Here is a 14,396-nt window from a genome sequence, read left to right on the forward strand (position 1 = left end):
AGGAAAATTGCAGGCCCTCTAATTTTTCTTTTGTGTTAGTGTGGGTGTTGCCTTTGTGGCACACTAGGAAGGAGTTTGGTGTTGCAACCTACTGACGGACGATGATTTAGACTAGACTATTACAGACGGACGAACGTCAGGAAAAGGGAACTCCACTCGGTTATCGGAGTCAAAGGGGAGTTCAAGGTTGTTCATGCCTCACCTGACACGGACGGTCTTCTCCCGCTTACTCTTTCTTTTCTATCTCTTTATCTTTCACAGGTCCCTATATTCTTTTCATTTAGGCATTACATCTACAATTTTGTTTTTGTGACTGCGGGTCGAGTAAGGTGGCAAGAACCGCGCCTCAACGCCGACGAGCCTCAGCCGGGCTATCACCATGCCTAACCGCCACCCTTCTCGCCCGGACCAAGCAGTTACATTAGAATGGCGCCCAAAGTAATAGCCCGATCATTAATTTCATTCTGTATGTCAATTAACTTTTTTCTATCTTTATTTTTCTCATTTTCCTAATAATTTTTTTTTTTATCAATATATTTTTCCTTCTCTCGGACATGTTAGGGTTACGAAGGTAGCATCACTTTCCAAGTCGGTGAAGTGATTTGTGTCTAAGTGACATTTAGATAGACGGGGGGCAGTGTTAGTCCGACTTCGAAGTTCCCTTTCTTCGATTTCAACGTCTTGGAGAGGTGGTATAGGAAGTTTAGACTAGCACAGTTCAAGACGATTTTTTTTTTTTGTGTGGCAAAACTGCTCAAGCTGCCATGTGAATGTTCCAGCAACACCTACATGTGAGGTTTGCAGCTATTGACCACGGGGGGTAGAATATGGCTTTAAGAAAGTATGATGTTTTGCAACCACGGCTCTGACCGTAGATGTGCCAACCAGGGTTATTAAAGGGGAATTAGCTGACATGACTTCGGACAGGGAACAGACGGCCGTAAGCAACACCAAAACACACTAAGCTCTAACACATACATATTCAATTTATATATTTTTGCATTAATTTAACGATTCAGAAATCAGCGTAAATTTCGAAGAAGAAAACGCGTTTTGAAGCTTTTTATTTGAATCTTAATATACTAGTAATAAATTGCTAAAATTGAGGAAAATTTACTTTTAATTTACTTTTTAGAGAAAGGGAATTATAAAATTAGATTTTGGTGTTAATACAAAAAAAAAAAACAAATTTGAATTTAATCGTACTTTTTCCGCTTAACTTTTGTTACATTATTTTAATAAGTTAGTCCCTAGGAAACTATAGACCACCGATTTGAAGTTTAAAGGTGGATGTGTAGTTTTGATTTTCTTTTGAATTTTCCCTATATTTTCTTTAATAAAATTCCTTCAACTTAGTCATAATAATCCAGTCTAACAACAATAGATATAAGCATTCGAAATTTTCAGAGGATACTGAATCCTGAACCTCTCAAAGAAATTTCCATACCTTTAAGAAAAATTAATACATATACACAAACTACTCCTATACATTTATATTTAAATTTTTCAACACCCATACATATATACATACACATATTTCTAAATTAAATACTGCATTTTTATTTGTTTTCATACGTTTATTTTTGAATTTTTTTTTTACGAAAAGGTTTTACCAAAAATTTTTTCACCTATTTTTTTTACATACAACATACATATATACTTCTCTTCCTTTTTTTTTTGTTTTGTTTTTTTTTTTTGGAATTTTTGGAGATAATTTCTGAAATCAGTCGTTTCGGTTGTAACATTGTTTCTTTCTTAATTTCATTTCATACTTTTTGTTGGCAGCGGTTCGTGTAAAACCAAAAGGTTGTAATTGAATTTTTAATTTTCGTAGTTTTTTTATTTTTCTTTAACTGCGTTCTTCTGCGCCGCAGCGCGTGGTACATGGAGAGGGAGAAAAACCAAGAAGAAGTACCAAGGCCAGGACTAGATATTCTTAGTCGCAACAGAGAAGGTCCAGTCACGCGTAGCATTACGAGGGCACTCGAAAACCAGGTAGTTGGGTCTATATTCACGCAGATAGACACAGGTATCGAGATTCCAGTAGACTTCCTGCCAACTGATTTCCTCAACCGAAGTTACGATAGGGAAAATAGGGAAACTAGCGGCAACACACAACAGCGCGATGATAGGGCCAGGGACAACTATGGAAGAAAGAGGATCGACTTACATAAGTGGAACCTTAAGTTTGATGGTTCGCCGAAGGGAATGACGGTTGAAAGCTTCGTGTTTAGGGTAGAGAGGATGAGACTGCAGTACCATTTGAGTCACGAGCAGATTCTGGCAGATTTTCACTGTTTGGTGATAGGCTCGGCACTCAAATGGTACTGGCAGGTCTTGGAAGACAATGCGGATCACCCAAGCTTCGACTACTCTCGCCTTAAATCGGAACTTTTGGCCCAATTCAAATCGGCGGACTCGGACTATGAGGTAATCCGCGAGATCATGGAGCGGAAACAACTCCCGCAAGAGAGTTTCGACAAATTCTATGCCGACATCCATGATCTCACTTTCCGCTTAAGTGCTAGGATTCCAGAGCCCGAGTTAGTGAAGATAATACAATACAATCCACCATCCTATAATCCAAATGCACGTGATTCGTCCAATATTCAAAGTAAGAGTGTTGGTAGTGTTCCAAACCAATCCTTTTGTCCGTCTCCATTCCACCTCATGTTGTGCTTTGCTTGTGGAATGCCGGTAGACTATTACGTTAGGAACCCGGCTGAAGCAGCAAAGGACAGTAAATGTAAGTCCTCCTTCCATCTTATCAAATGTTTTGCATGTGGTAGTGACTCGTCCTTCTGTGTTTTCAAACCTGAGGCGGGAAACCGGGGTCTGGCGGTGATGTCCGGGCACTCTGTCCAGAGCAAGGAACACCCGGAAAGGAAAGAAATAAACTAGGTCAAAAGGTAGTTGTTAGGATCATGCAGAGGGAGGAAATAGTAGGAGTACAAAGTGAGCAGAGCAAAGAAAAGCAACCAGCAGAGAAAAGAGAAAGTCTTCATGTTAGAAAGTTAAAGTACGAAGAAGCCCGTAGGCGTATATTTTGTGAGGAGTTGGCGAAGCGTAATAATAGAAAGAAGAGTAATAGGAATTTTGATAACATAAGGAGAATGAGAGAAAAGAAAAGGAATTTTAGAAGAATAAGGAATAGGATAATAGCCACGATCGTTAAAATTAAGGGGGATAACCGATTTTTTGCAAGAACCGAGATAGGGGGTTGGGGAGTATTAGCGTTATTAGACTCAGGCGCTTGTTGTTTAGGAAAAAATTCGGAAAAAATGTTAAAGGATAAGGAACATCTGATCCTACCAGTCAAGGGACAGAATATACGGACGGCTGATGGAGGTGAAACACCCGTCCAGGGTGTTATAACTTTACCAGTTCGGTGGGATGGGATGACCCGGGATCTGGAATTCTTGATTGTCCCTGGTCTACGGCAGGAGGTCTACCTAGGTGTTGATTTTTGGCAGGCTTTTGAACTTAGTGTTGTTAGTAGGATACGAAGTGACACGTCTAGAAGTGCTGTCGTATCAGAACTTGCACCCGCCGAGGGTTATCTGCGTTTTGATGCGGTGCAACATACGCTAAGTCCCGAGGAAAACAAAGCGTTAGAGGGCATCAAGGCGCAGTTTCCGTCATTTGCTGCTCTGGGACTGGGAAAAACCGACATGGAGGAACACATTATTGAAGTCATTGATGAACACCTACCCGTGAAGCAAAGGCATTATCCTATTTCACCCGCAATACAAAAATTAATATATTGATGGTATTTTAAACCGACTACAAAATACCCGCTATATATCTGCCATCGACTTAAAAGACGCATTTTGGCAGATACCATTAGAGAAGAAATCAAGAGAAAAGACGGCTTTCACAGTGCCTGGGAGACCTTTGTACCATTTCACGGTAATGCCGTTTGGACTGTGCAACGCTGCACATCGCATGTGCCGACTAAGGGAAAAGGTGATATCCGCTTCCCTTCGTGAATCAGTGTTTGTGTATCTAGACGATTTACTTGTTTGTTCAGAAGATTTTTCGTATCATTTATATTTGTTATCTGTTGTAGCTAAATGTCTTCGTGATACCAAATTGACGATCAACGTTGAGAAGAGCAAATTTTGTTACAAGGAAGTGCGCTATCTCGAATGCGGGGTCGGGGACGGATGCATCCGTACAGACGATAGTAAAATAGCGGCGATGCGAGACTTTCCGGAGCCACGAACTCCGAAACAGCTTAGAAGGTTCCTGGGGATGACGGGATGGTATAGACGATTTATACAGGACTATGCCACCATTGCGGCACCACTACACGACAGACTGGCGAAAGAAAACTTAAAGAAGTTTGCAATGACAGAGGATGCAAAGGCGGCGTTTAACAGCCTAAAATAAAGCCTGATATCGGCACCAGTACTGACTCTCCCGGACTTCAACAGACATTTTTATATACAGTGTGATGCGTCGACAGACGGGGTGGGTGGAGTACTATTCCAACTGGACGACGAAAACAACGAACGACCGATAGCGTATGTGTCAGCTAAACTAAATAAAGCGCAACGCAACTACAGTATTACGGAGCTGGAATGTTACTCTGCTGTAATCAGCATAAAGAGGTTCAGGCCATACGTGAAGGGCCTACCTTTTACGGTGATAACAGATCACGCTAGCTTGAAGAGGCTCATGGGTCAAAAAGATCTTTCAGGTCGATTGGCTAGATGGAGCCTAAAACTACAGTCATATGATTTCAAGATAGAACACCGTAAGGGGACCCAAAACGTAGTGCCTGACGCCCTATCGCGAATGGACATGGACGAAATCGACACGCAGGATAGAAGGCTGGATGTCGATGTTAATTTACCACACTTCAAATCGACTGAGTACTTAGTGTTGCAGAAGACAATAACGGAGAATAAAGACAGACTACCAGAACTTTGCGTTTCAGACGGCTACGTGTACAGACGAACACAATTTAACAGGGGAGACGAACTACAGGAAGAACATGGCTGGAAACTCTGGGTTCCAACTGAGCTGCGAAGGAGTTTGGTAGAAACAGCGCATGGATCGCCTTCGGCTGGACACGGTGGAATCCACAAGACCCTAGCACGTATCCGCGAAAGATATTATTGGCCCGGTATGGTTGCAGATGTGCATGCCCATGTAAAAGCATGTGAAATATGCAAAGGCAACAAAACTCAAAACGCCTTCCACAAACCAACAATGGGAAAGCAGCACCTCACTGTAAGGCCTTTTCAACGTTTTTTCGTCGATTTCATGGGTTCATACCCACGTACTTGTGATGGTGATGTTTATATATTTGTGTTTAGATCATTTTTCAAAATTTGTCTTCTTTAAGCCAATGCGAAAAGCCACCTCTGCCGAAGTCGTGAAATATTTAGAAAGAGACGTGTTCCATATTTTCGGAGTACCTGAGTATGTGCATTCAGACAACGGAAAGCAATTTACGTCAGATATATTTACTTCCTACTTGAAGAAGTATGGTACGACGCATATAAAGACAGCATTTTACTCGCCACAAGGGAATGCCGCAGAGAGGGTTAACCGCTCCGTGCTGCAAATCATCCGGTCATACATTAAAGGAAAACAAAAGAATTGGAATAGAGCTGTAAGCGACGCAGCATTTGCCCTTCGCAGTGTCGTACATACCGCAATAAGTACGTCGCCATATGCAGCTGTGTTTGGAATCCCGATGATGCAACACGGCGCGTCATACGAATTATGCAGGAAATTGAGGGCCCTGAAAGATACTGACGTCGAAGTAGAGACAACAGAATATAAGATGCACACACTATGGGAAAAGATCATGAAGGAACTCAAATTGGCACACGAAAGAAGTAAAAGAATGTATGACCTCAGAAGCAGAGATGTTGTTTTTAAAGTAGGGCAAACAGTATACCGCCGCAATTTTAAACAAAAATCAAAAGTAGACAATTTTAACGCAAAACTCGCACCAAAAAAAGTCAAGTGCACTCTACTTAGGGTCATTGGCAACGCGATGTACGAGTTAGGAGATACTAGCGGCAAAGCAATCGGGGTATACCACGGAAAGGATCTTTTCACGGCTTAAGATATATGTTCTATGTAGTCCTTGTAACCAATGGAAAGTGTAGCTTGTTCTCAAATCATGTTTTATGTTATGTATTGTTAACGACGGTAGAAATTCTCTAGACAAATAACACACTCTGGCTAAGTATCCGACTTGACCATGTATTTATTAGCCATTTTGTTTATTTATTGATTTATTGATTGATTCATTTATTCACTTATTTATTTATTTGTTTGCGTGATTATTTTAGTATTTATACATTTAAATTTTGCCTTTTCTTTACCACCGACGATGGACACTATCGCCTAACGACATTAATCTGTGATATAGAATAAGATTAACCTGTGATATAGGTTTATATTAATCTATGATATAGATTTAGGCTAACCTGCGATATAGACTTAGAGTTTCCTTACCAGTGATACCTTAGATAAGTAGTGTTAAGACCCAGTGATTTTAATAGTAGAATAGTTGTCCCTATGTCTATATGTCTTAATATGAGCGTAAAAGGTACAACTCTGTGAAGCCCGGCATTGGGAGTGGGTCGAGGCCACTCGTTGGGCTAGAAATGAAAGGAATCAGCGGCTGCGTTATGAACTTTTCTTACGCACACGCTCCATGACGCGGGCATCATCGGCGGATGCGAGCCTGTAACGACAGCCTTATAACAACCTACGCCCCTGTGCGCCTACACGCACGCGCATCACTGTCTCTGCAAATAACAATAATTGTCTGCAGAGCAACTGCGTATTATGTGTGTGAATATAGAACCAATCGTTGTAGCTAACATGTTGGAAGCGTTCCAGGAACTTTAAGTGAATTTGGGCTAAAGTGGGTTGACAGTAAACCGAAAACGGCAGTGGCAACAGGAAAAAGTTTTCTATAAAAGGGCCACGATCCCGTTCTTCTCTATCACAAATTTTTGAATACGGTGCCCACAACGCGCGTGCAGTGAAAGTGAAGAAAAAAAAATATAATAAAAAAATAAAAACTGTATAAAGTGATAAGGTTTCAAAGTGCGAAACCGTAAGCTACCGGTTCGGTGAAGTGCCGCATCCAAAAGAGAAATAGTATTCCCGCCACCACCAGATCCAGCACCACCAGCAACGGTAAGTACCACCACCATTTCCGTATACCCAAAGTCCTTACTGTAGTCCCATGTCCAGAACCTCCATTAACACCCGCATAATTTCTCTAACCCCGTTTTTTTCATCCTATAGTTTCTATTGAAGGAATCCCCAAAGGAAACCAATCCCCACCGTCGGTGCTAGGCACCAAAAATCCACCAACGGTAAGTAAATACATCCACCTTAGTGACTAGCCCAAATGTGATATCGAATTTAGTGCCATTTTCTCAAGTGAACTTCATAGTTTGTCTGCTCTGATTTAAGAGAAAATTGATTTAGTTTTGGACAGACAAACATTTAAGTTCGCCGGAGAAAATGGCCTATAAATGCTTCACACGACGTGATACCCAGCTTTATATTTTTATTGTTTGGTTTTCCTTTGCAGAATTCCCATCACCACAACAAGATTCGCATGTACACAAACTACCAACATCAAACCACACAAACTACCAATCTGCAAAGCTACCACAAACCGCACCGAACACGAAAGTCACCAGTACTACATAAAACACTCCCATCTGTCCAAACAAAAAAAAAAAAAAGGAGTGAGAAACAGCTCATCCACACCAAAATATTGCATACATCCATATTCACAACCACACGCATTTGAAACCAACACCGATACACGCAAACAAAGGACCAACCAACCTCCGCAGCACCAAATATCATCCTCCATCATACACAACCAAACACCCTAATACAAATGAGCATCAAACAAAGGACCAACCAACCTCCGCAGCACCAAATATCATCCTCCATCATACACAACCAAACACCCTAATACAAATGAGCATCAACACCACAAGATATCATACACCCGGAAGCAACCACGCCTGCTGATCAAAAACACACCAGCGACTACCAACAACCACACCAACAATAACCACGCAACACTCAAAAACACCACGACCACATTTCTACATACTTTCTGATACGAAACATTCAAACACGGAAATAGTAAAAGCAACATCCAAAAATCAGTACATGGTAAGCACAAACACAACCAACGCTATTAACAGGAGAAAGACCATTTTCGAACACTCAACTCTAAACGCATACAAAGAGAGGGCATCATATCACATCACATCAAATCACAGCAACATATCACATCACAAATATCACCTCAGAGGACATCACATCATACCGCGAACAAGTAACTAATAGCGGTGAGATATATTTAGCCGGTCGCTGGTGTGGATTGCTACATCAGTAGGGCTGTGGTGAGAAGAGCCCAAAAGGTAGAGAGTATCCTCAGCACATCGTCCAATTCGCCGCAACCACGCCAACATCACACCACCACGAAGGGGACCGAGAATATACCTTAGTTTTCATTTTGGTTTAAAAATAATTTTTTTTAGATTATAAGTTTCCTGTTTATTTTTGTTGAATTTCCCCGTGATCCCGATGTATGAAATATTTTTCTTAATTGAATTTAACATATTTTTTTCCATTTCCAAATTTTTATGCATACACACTTACCCAAAAACACACATACACATATTTCACAAACATTTTTTTATCACACCTAAGTATATATATTTCTTTTTGCACAATTACTTTACTTAGTATTTTAGTATTAGCTTAGCTATTTTCTTTTATGATTTGTTTTTTTTTTGCCAGCTTGATTTTTTTCTGATTTTTTTCTTACACCCTAATATTTGGGCACATCAATGCAACTTTTCTCTTTCTGTGTGCATTGATTTTTCCTTTATTATTATTTTTCTGTATTTCCTTTTTTTTGTACTTCATTTCCTAGATCAAAAAAAAAAATAATAATTTATAATAAATAATTTTTTTGTTTCGGTTTGGAATTTTTTTGTAAAAGGAGGATTTCCCCCACGTAATTTATGAAGCCACATGACACATGTGGCATCTTATTTTTCTTCTTATGTATTTTTTTTTGCAAATCACCTCACTTGTAAACCACTACCACCAGAGCTTACGTCACATTTTACTCGCGATTATTTTAACTTTTGTTAGTTAAATATCTTTTTTTTTCACTTATTCCGATCGCGGAAATGTGTGTACGTACTTTTACTATTACAAACCGGAGCTGAAAGTTCCATGAGGTAATAGTATATAATAGTACATAAGTACATGAAATAGGGTTTTTTGTACTCTCTATCTCTATTTTCTTTCAGCTCCCGCTGCTACAGCCTTGGTACCTGGACTGCAGATGAGCGTGAGGAGACGAGTACGTGTATGGTTATATACAATTAATGGTAATCTCTATATAGCTTTGTTGTAATCTCTCTTATTTTTTTGTTTCTTTGCCTTCCATATAATCGTATGCACATATTTTATTGATCACCGTAACTATTGCTTAATGCAAGCAAGAATTAAAGATTGTAGTAAAAGGGTGTTCTTATCTGGGTTATTTTATTTTCTTGTTATCTATTTGATATTTTTTTTTTTTACTTTGAATATTATATGCAGTAATTGCAGTATCCTTTTTCTTATTTCGATTGAGTTTAGATCAGGATAAGAAATAATAGAATTTAGAAGTACCAATACAGATCACTAGATATAAGTAAACATAGAATTTGTGAAAATAAACTTGTATGAAGAGGAAATGAGTTATTTCGAATTTATTGGCTGAAACAGTGTCAGGAAAAATGAAGGCCTTCTAAGTTTTCTTTTGTGTTAGTGTGGGTGTTGCCTTTGTGGCACACTAGGAATGAGTTAGGTGTTGCAACCTACTGACGGACGATGATTTAGACTAGACCATTACAGACGGACGAACGTCAGGAAAAGGGAACTCCACTCGGTTATCGGAGTCAAAGTGGAGTTCAAGGTTGTTCATGCCTCATGAACAAGAGGGGTGGGATGACTCCACCTGACACGGACGGTCTTCTCCCGCTTACTCTTTCTTTTCTTTCCCTTTATCTTTCACAGGTCCCTATATTCTTCTCATCTAGTCATGACATCTAAAATTTTGTTTTTGTGACTGTGGGTCGAGTAAGGTGGCTAGAACCGAGCCTCAACGCCGACGAGCCTCAGCCGGGCTACCGCCATGCCTAACCGTCACCCTTCTCGCCACGGACCAATCAGTTACATTACAGTATAGGAAGGAAAGGGGATCGTGAAATGAAGTGGACAGAGAGCAAAGCGAGTAAAGCTACGCTGTACACGCTCGATTCTGTCCGAATGAGAACTATATAATGGGTTCCAGATAATTGAAGCGTACTCCAACTTAGACCGGGCAAGACAAGTAAAAAGGGATTTTATTGTATAGGGATCTTTAAAGTCTTTCGCATAACGCTTCAAAAAGCCCAAATTCGAAAAGGCCTTAGGGATAACTGTATTCACATGACTGACAAAGGTAAAACCAAAGTCAAACAGAATGCCTAGATCAGAAAATACCTCAACTGAGGACAATTGAGTGTTAAGAATCGAGTAAGTCGAATTTATGCGATTACGCGTACGCGACAAGGTTAGGTGAAAGCATTTTTTTATGCTAAGCAAAGTAAGTAAGACCTGAAGTCCTTTGACCTCACTTGCCAGCGCAGTTATCAATTCGTCTTTCTGTGCTATACTTCGGTGTTATACGGAAAAACAATCAAGCAAGCTATCCATTTTTTCAGCAGGTTGTCGTTAACTGATTTTAGATCAGTGATAAGAGTATTAATAATCGCGTTCTCTTTAAAAAGAGCAGCAAGTGTATTAGCTGCCGCTGTTTGACTCATTTGCTCACTATTATTGTTGATGTAGTTGGCGTTAGTATGCTCGTTATTAATATTGATGTTGGTACTGCAAATTATTATTATTGATATTTACGCTGTTGTTGTTGTTGCTGTAAAGCGAAGACATTTCAGCCTCACGATGAACGACAGCACAATCGCCACAAATATAAATTTCATCAGCATTTTTAAAGTAAGTCAAATCAGCAGCCAAAGTGCCAACAACACACTGCAGGTGAAACACCTCCTTACACCTCTCGCACTGTACACTGGTTTGCGCGCGTTCAACTCTTTGTCCACAGAAGCAAGACATATTGTTTGTGTAGAAAACGAAGACAGACCAAACTATCAAAACAAATTGATTATGTATAAGTTTCTGTAGTGCACAAATTGTTTTATTATTATTATATTAATTTTTTATATTTATTTATTTGTTTAATTTAAATGTAATGATTGTAATAATTTTCTTTCTTTTGTTGTCACAAAAACTATATTTGTATTAGACAAATTATAAAATTGATTAAAAACGAGAATCAAAATAAACACAGAGCTCGAGTGAAACACGTCCGTACGCAGCGAAGTCGACAAGGTGTTTTGTTGTTGTGTGATTTACAATTATTATTTTCAGAAATTTTCATTCACCCCTATTCTGCATTACACGTCCGTTTCAGTTCTCCGCTCCGCTTGAACTGAAAGTAGGTATCCTGAGGCCCCTATTATGAGACAAATTCGATCTTCGACTGTTGTCGAAAGAGCTGATCGAACGAAATTTCAATCGGTATTATGACGCGCGTTCGATGAAGGCAAGCGTTATTGTGAATTTCGAAAAAATTCAAAGGTTCACAATAGCACATTTTCAATACTCTGTCAAATAAAATAAAATAAACAAAAGCAGAACTAGTTACTAAATATAAATATTAAAAATAAAAGTATGACTACGACGGAATTGTGGTTTGATGATTCGTCAGATGAAGAGGAAAGCTTACTTGAGCTAGCCAGAAGAAGAAGACGGGTGAGGGATGCTTCAAATCCTTTGGAAATTAATTCCACCACGTAAGTGTAGCTTTCTAAAAAAGTTCTTAAATTGTTGAAATTATAAGTTTTGTTTATAGATTTATTCAAAACTTCAGACTGTCCAAAGAAGCGTTCATGACCTTGTTGTCCAGTACAGATGAACTGCTGCAGCAATGCACAACAGTTCTCCGATTTTGTGCTCAGGGATCCTACCAACTGAGCATTGGAAACGAAAATGCACTCGGACTTGCCCGGCCGACTGTGTCTGTGGTACTATCAGAGGTGTTGAATGTCTTGGAAAATTTTATTTGTGAAAGATGGATAAAATTGAAATACGAGGAGTCTGAGCTGCATCAAACAAAGTTGCATTTCTATAATTCGTAAGTTCCTTTTGCTATATGGGCATTTTGCTCCAGAATTGAAGCAAGCCTTTCAAGCTGTTGTTTTGTACTCACGACCTTGGACCTATGTAAAATAATTCAAATAGTTTAAAATTATTTCTAGGTAGTAAAAAAGTAGAATATAATTACAAAAAACTTACATTGTAAACAATTCTTTTTTTATGCGATACAACGTCGACAACAAACTTCTATTCGATACACAACGAAAATTTCATTATACCAATTTCGAATTAGATTTTCGATGTTCGATAGCCAGCGAAAATCGAATAATGCTCATAATAGGGGCCAGGTACTCCTCACCTAATCGATTACTTAATCGTCACCGATAACTTGGTCATTAGTTATCGTCTTACATTCCAACAATTGTTTACTATATAGCTTGGCAGCTTAAATTGAGGTTATCAGCCTCATTCTGTTTGGCGAACGATACGCTCAAAGAACGATACCTGCTTGGACGATATCGTGTGGTCATGGTATTGTGTATCTTACGTTGCCGTTTATCGTGTAGCTTTACGTCGATCGTCAACTACACGATAGTCAAGTGTCAACCTTGCAACTCTGTGCACATATGTTTTGTTTTTGCGCACGTTCATAAAGTTTGCAAAATAAGTGAAATAAAAATAAAGTTGCTAGTGAAATAAGTACAGTGATATAAATATAATAAAAATATATCAAGGTATTGCTCTATTAGTGTCCCAAAAAGAAGAATTAAAAATCCAAAGGCGGATATTGAGAGACCGCTCGAACGTTCTTCACTTACCGGACGCTGAGTAAAATAACAAATTGCGCCTGTGTTGACATTGTTTACAAAATAATTTTATTTGTAGATTTATTCAAAATTTTCGCGTTAACAAATAGATATTTCAACATATCTTTAACGAAATACAAATATATTTCAAAGGTACATTTCATAGCACGCATTTACCACTCCGACTAAAATTATCCACTTTCCTGCGTTTTTTGGCAACAGGCAGTTATCAGAAATCAGTTGGAAATGAAAGCATTTCGTCTATGGCCCAGCCTACGGTAGCAAAAGTCATTGATGAATGCTTATCCATTTTTGAGAATCATTTCAGCCAAAAGTAGGTAAATGTTGAGAGGAGGGAGAAAAGAGAACGTGCAGTAAAAGAGCACTTCTTTACCAAATTCGGCATACCGAGTGTTGCTGGTTGCGTGGATGGCACTCACGTGCGGATCAATTCACCTCCTGCAGATATGAAGCACCTATATTACAACCGGAAAGGCTTTTATAGCTTAAATGTGCTGGTTGTAAGTATGTATACTGATAGGCTACGTTCACTATGGTCACTTTTTTTGTTTCCTTCTATAGATATGTGACCACAATATAGTCATAACGTTTGTGGATTCAAGGCATCCAGGGGCAAACCCCGACTCATTTATATGGAAGCATAGTGAAGCAGAACGGCATATGAGAACACAATATCAAAATGGAAGAAGGAATTTTTGGCTACTAGGTAATTATGGTTTTTAATTTCTCTATGATTCAACAAAAAACAAACAAAAATTTTTTGACAGGCGATTCCGGATATCCTCTGCAACCTTATTTAATGACGCCATTTAGGACCCCTTCAGAAGCGGTTCAAAATCGATACAATGAGGTACATTGTAAAGCTCGAAACCTTATCGAACGCTGCTTTGGAGTGGTCAAAAACCGATTTCGCTGTATCATAGGGTCGAGGGGGCTTCATTATTCGGCGCAAAAAGCAATAAAAATAATAAATGTTTGCTGCGCAATATTTGCATTTTGTTTAAGCACGAACTGCCTCTGAGTTTGAAAAGCGGCAATCTCTCGGAAGTACATCACGATCTCCTACCCGATGAAAAAGCGTCGAGTGCAGCTTTGAATGTAAGAATGCAAATAGCTGAAAGCCTAATTTAAAAGAGATTCCGCGTGTTTTCGTGTGTTAAAAGAGGGCAGTCAAACAGTTTGGAAGATTATGCCAAGAAAACTAAAACTATTCTACAAAAATTGGCGGACTTGACCTATTCATTGATGGTGCGTGTCTATGGTTATGATGATTTCTTTGAACAAGTGGTAAGTTAAGACCTGCCAAATCGGCAGAAATTCGACAACAGAAATAATAAAAAA

The 14,396-nt window shown here is 39.2% G+C and overlaps 1 protein-coding gene across 4 annotated transcripts in view; it reads left to right on the forward strand.

Moving 5' to 3' along the window:
• The first annotated feature begins 1,701 nt into the window (after positions 1-1,701).
• Positions 1,702-14,396, forward strand: part of LOC137249991 (uncharacterized) — a 37,972-nt gene continuing 25,277 nt past the window's right edge. Inside the window, exons 1-3 of one of the 4 annotated variants that reach the window (XR_010952674.1) lie at positions 1,706-13,559; positions 13,617-13,761; positions 13,823-14,342. The gene's annotated coding sequence lies outside the window, so the exon portion shown is untranslated. Of the gene's footprint in view, positions 13,762-13,822; positions 14,343-14,396 lie in introns of all 4 variants that reach the window. The other 3 variants (XR_010952673.1, XM_067782149.1, XR_010952675.1) reach the window with 3 other exon arrangements.

This window comes from Eurosta solidaginis, chromosome 4, assembly GCF_040869045.1.
Source record: "Eurosta solidaginis isolate ZX-2024a chromosome 4, ASM4086904v1, whole genome shotgun sequence".
NCBI lineage: Eukaryota > Metazoa > Arthropoda > Insecta > Diptera > Tephritidae > Eurosta > Eurosta solidaginis.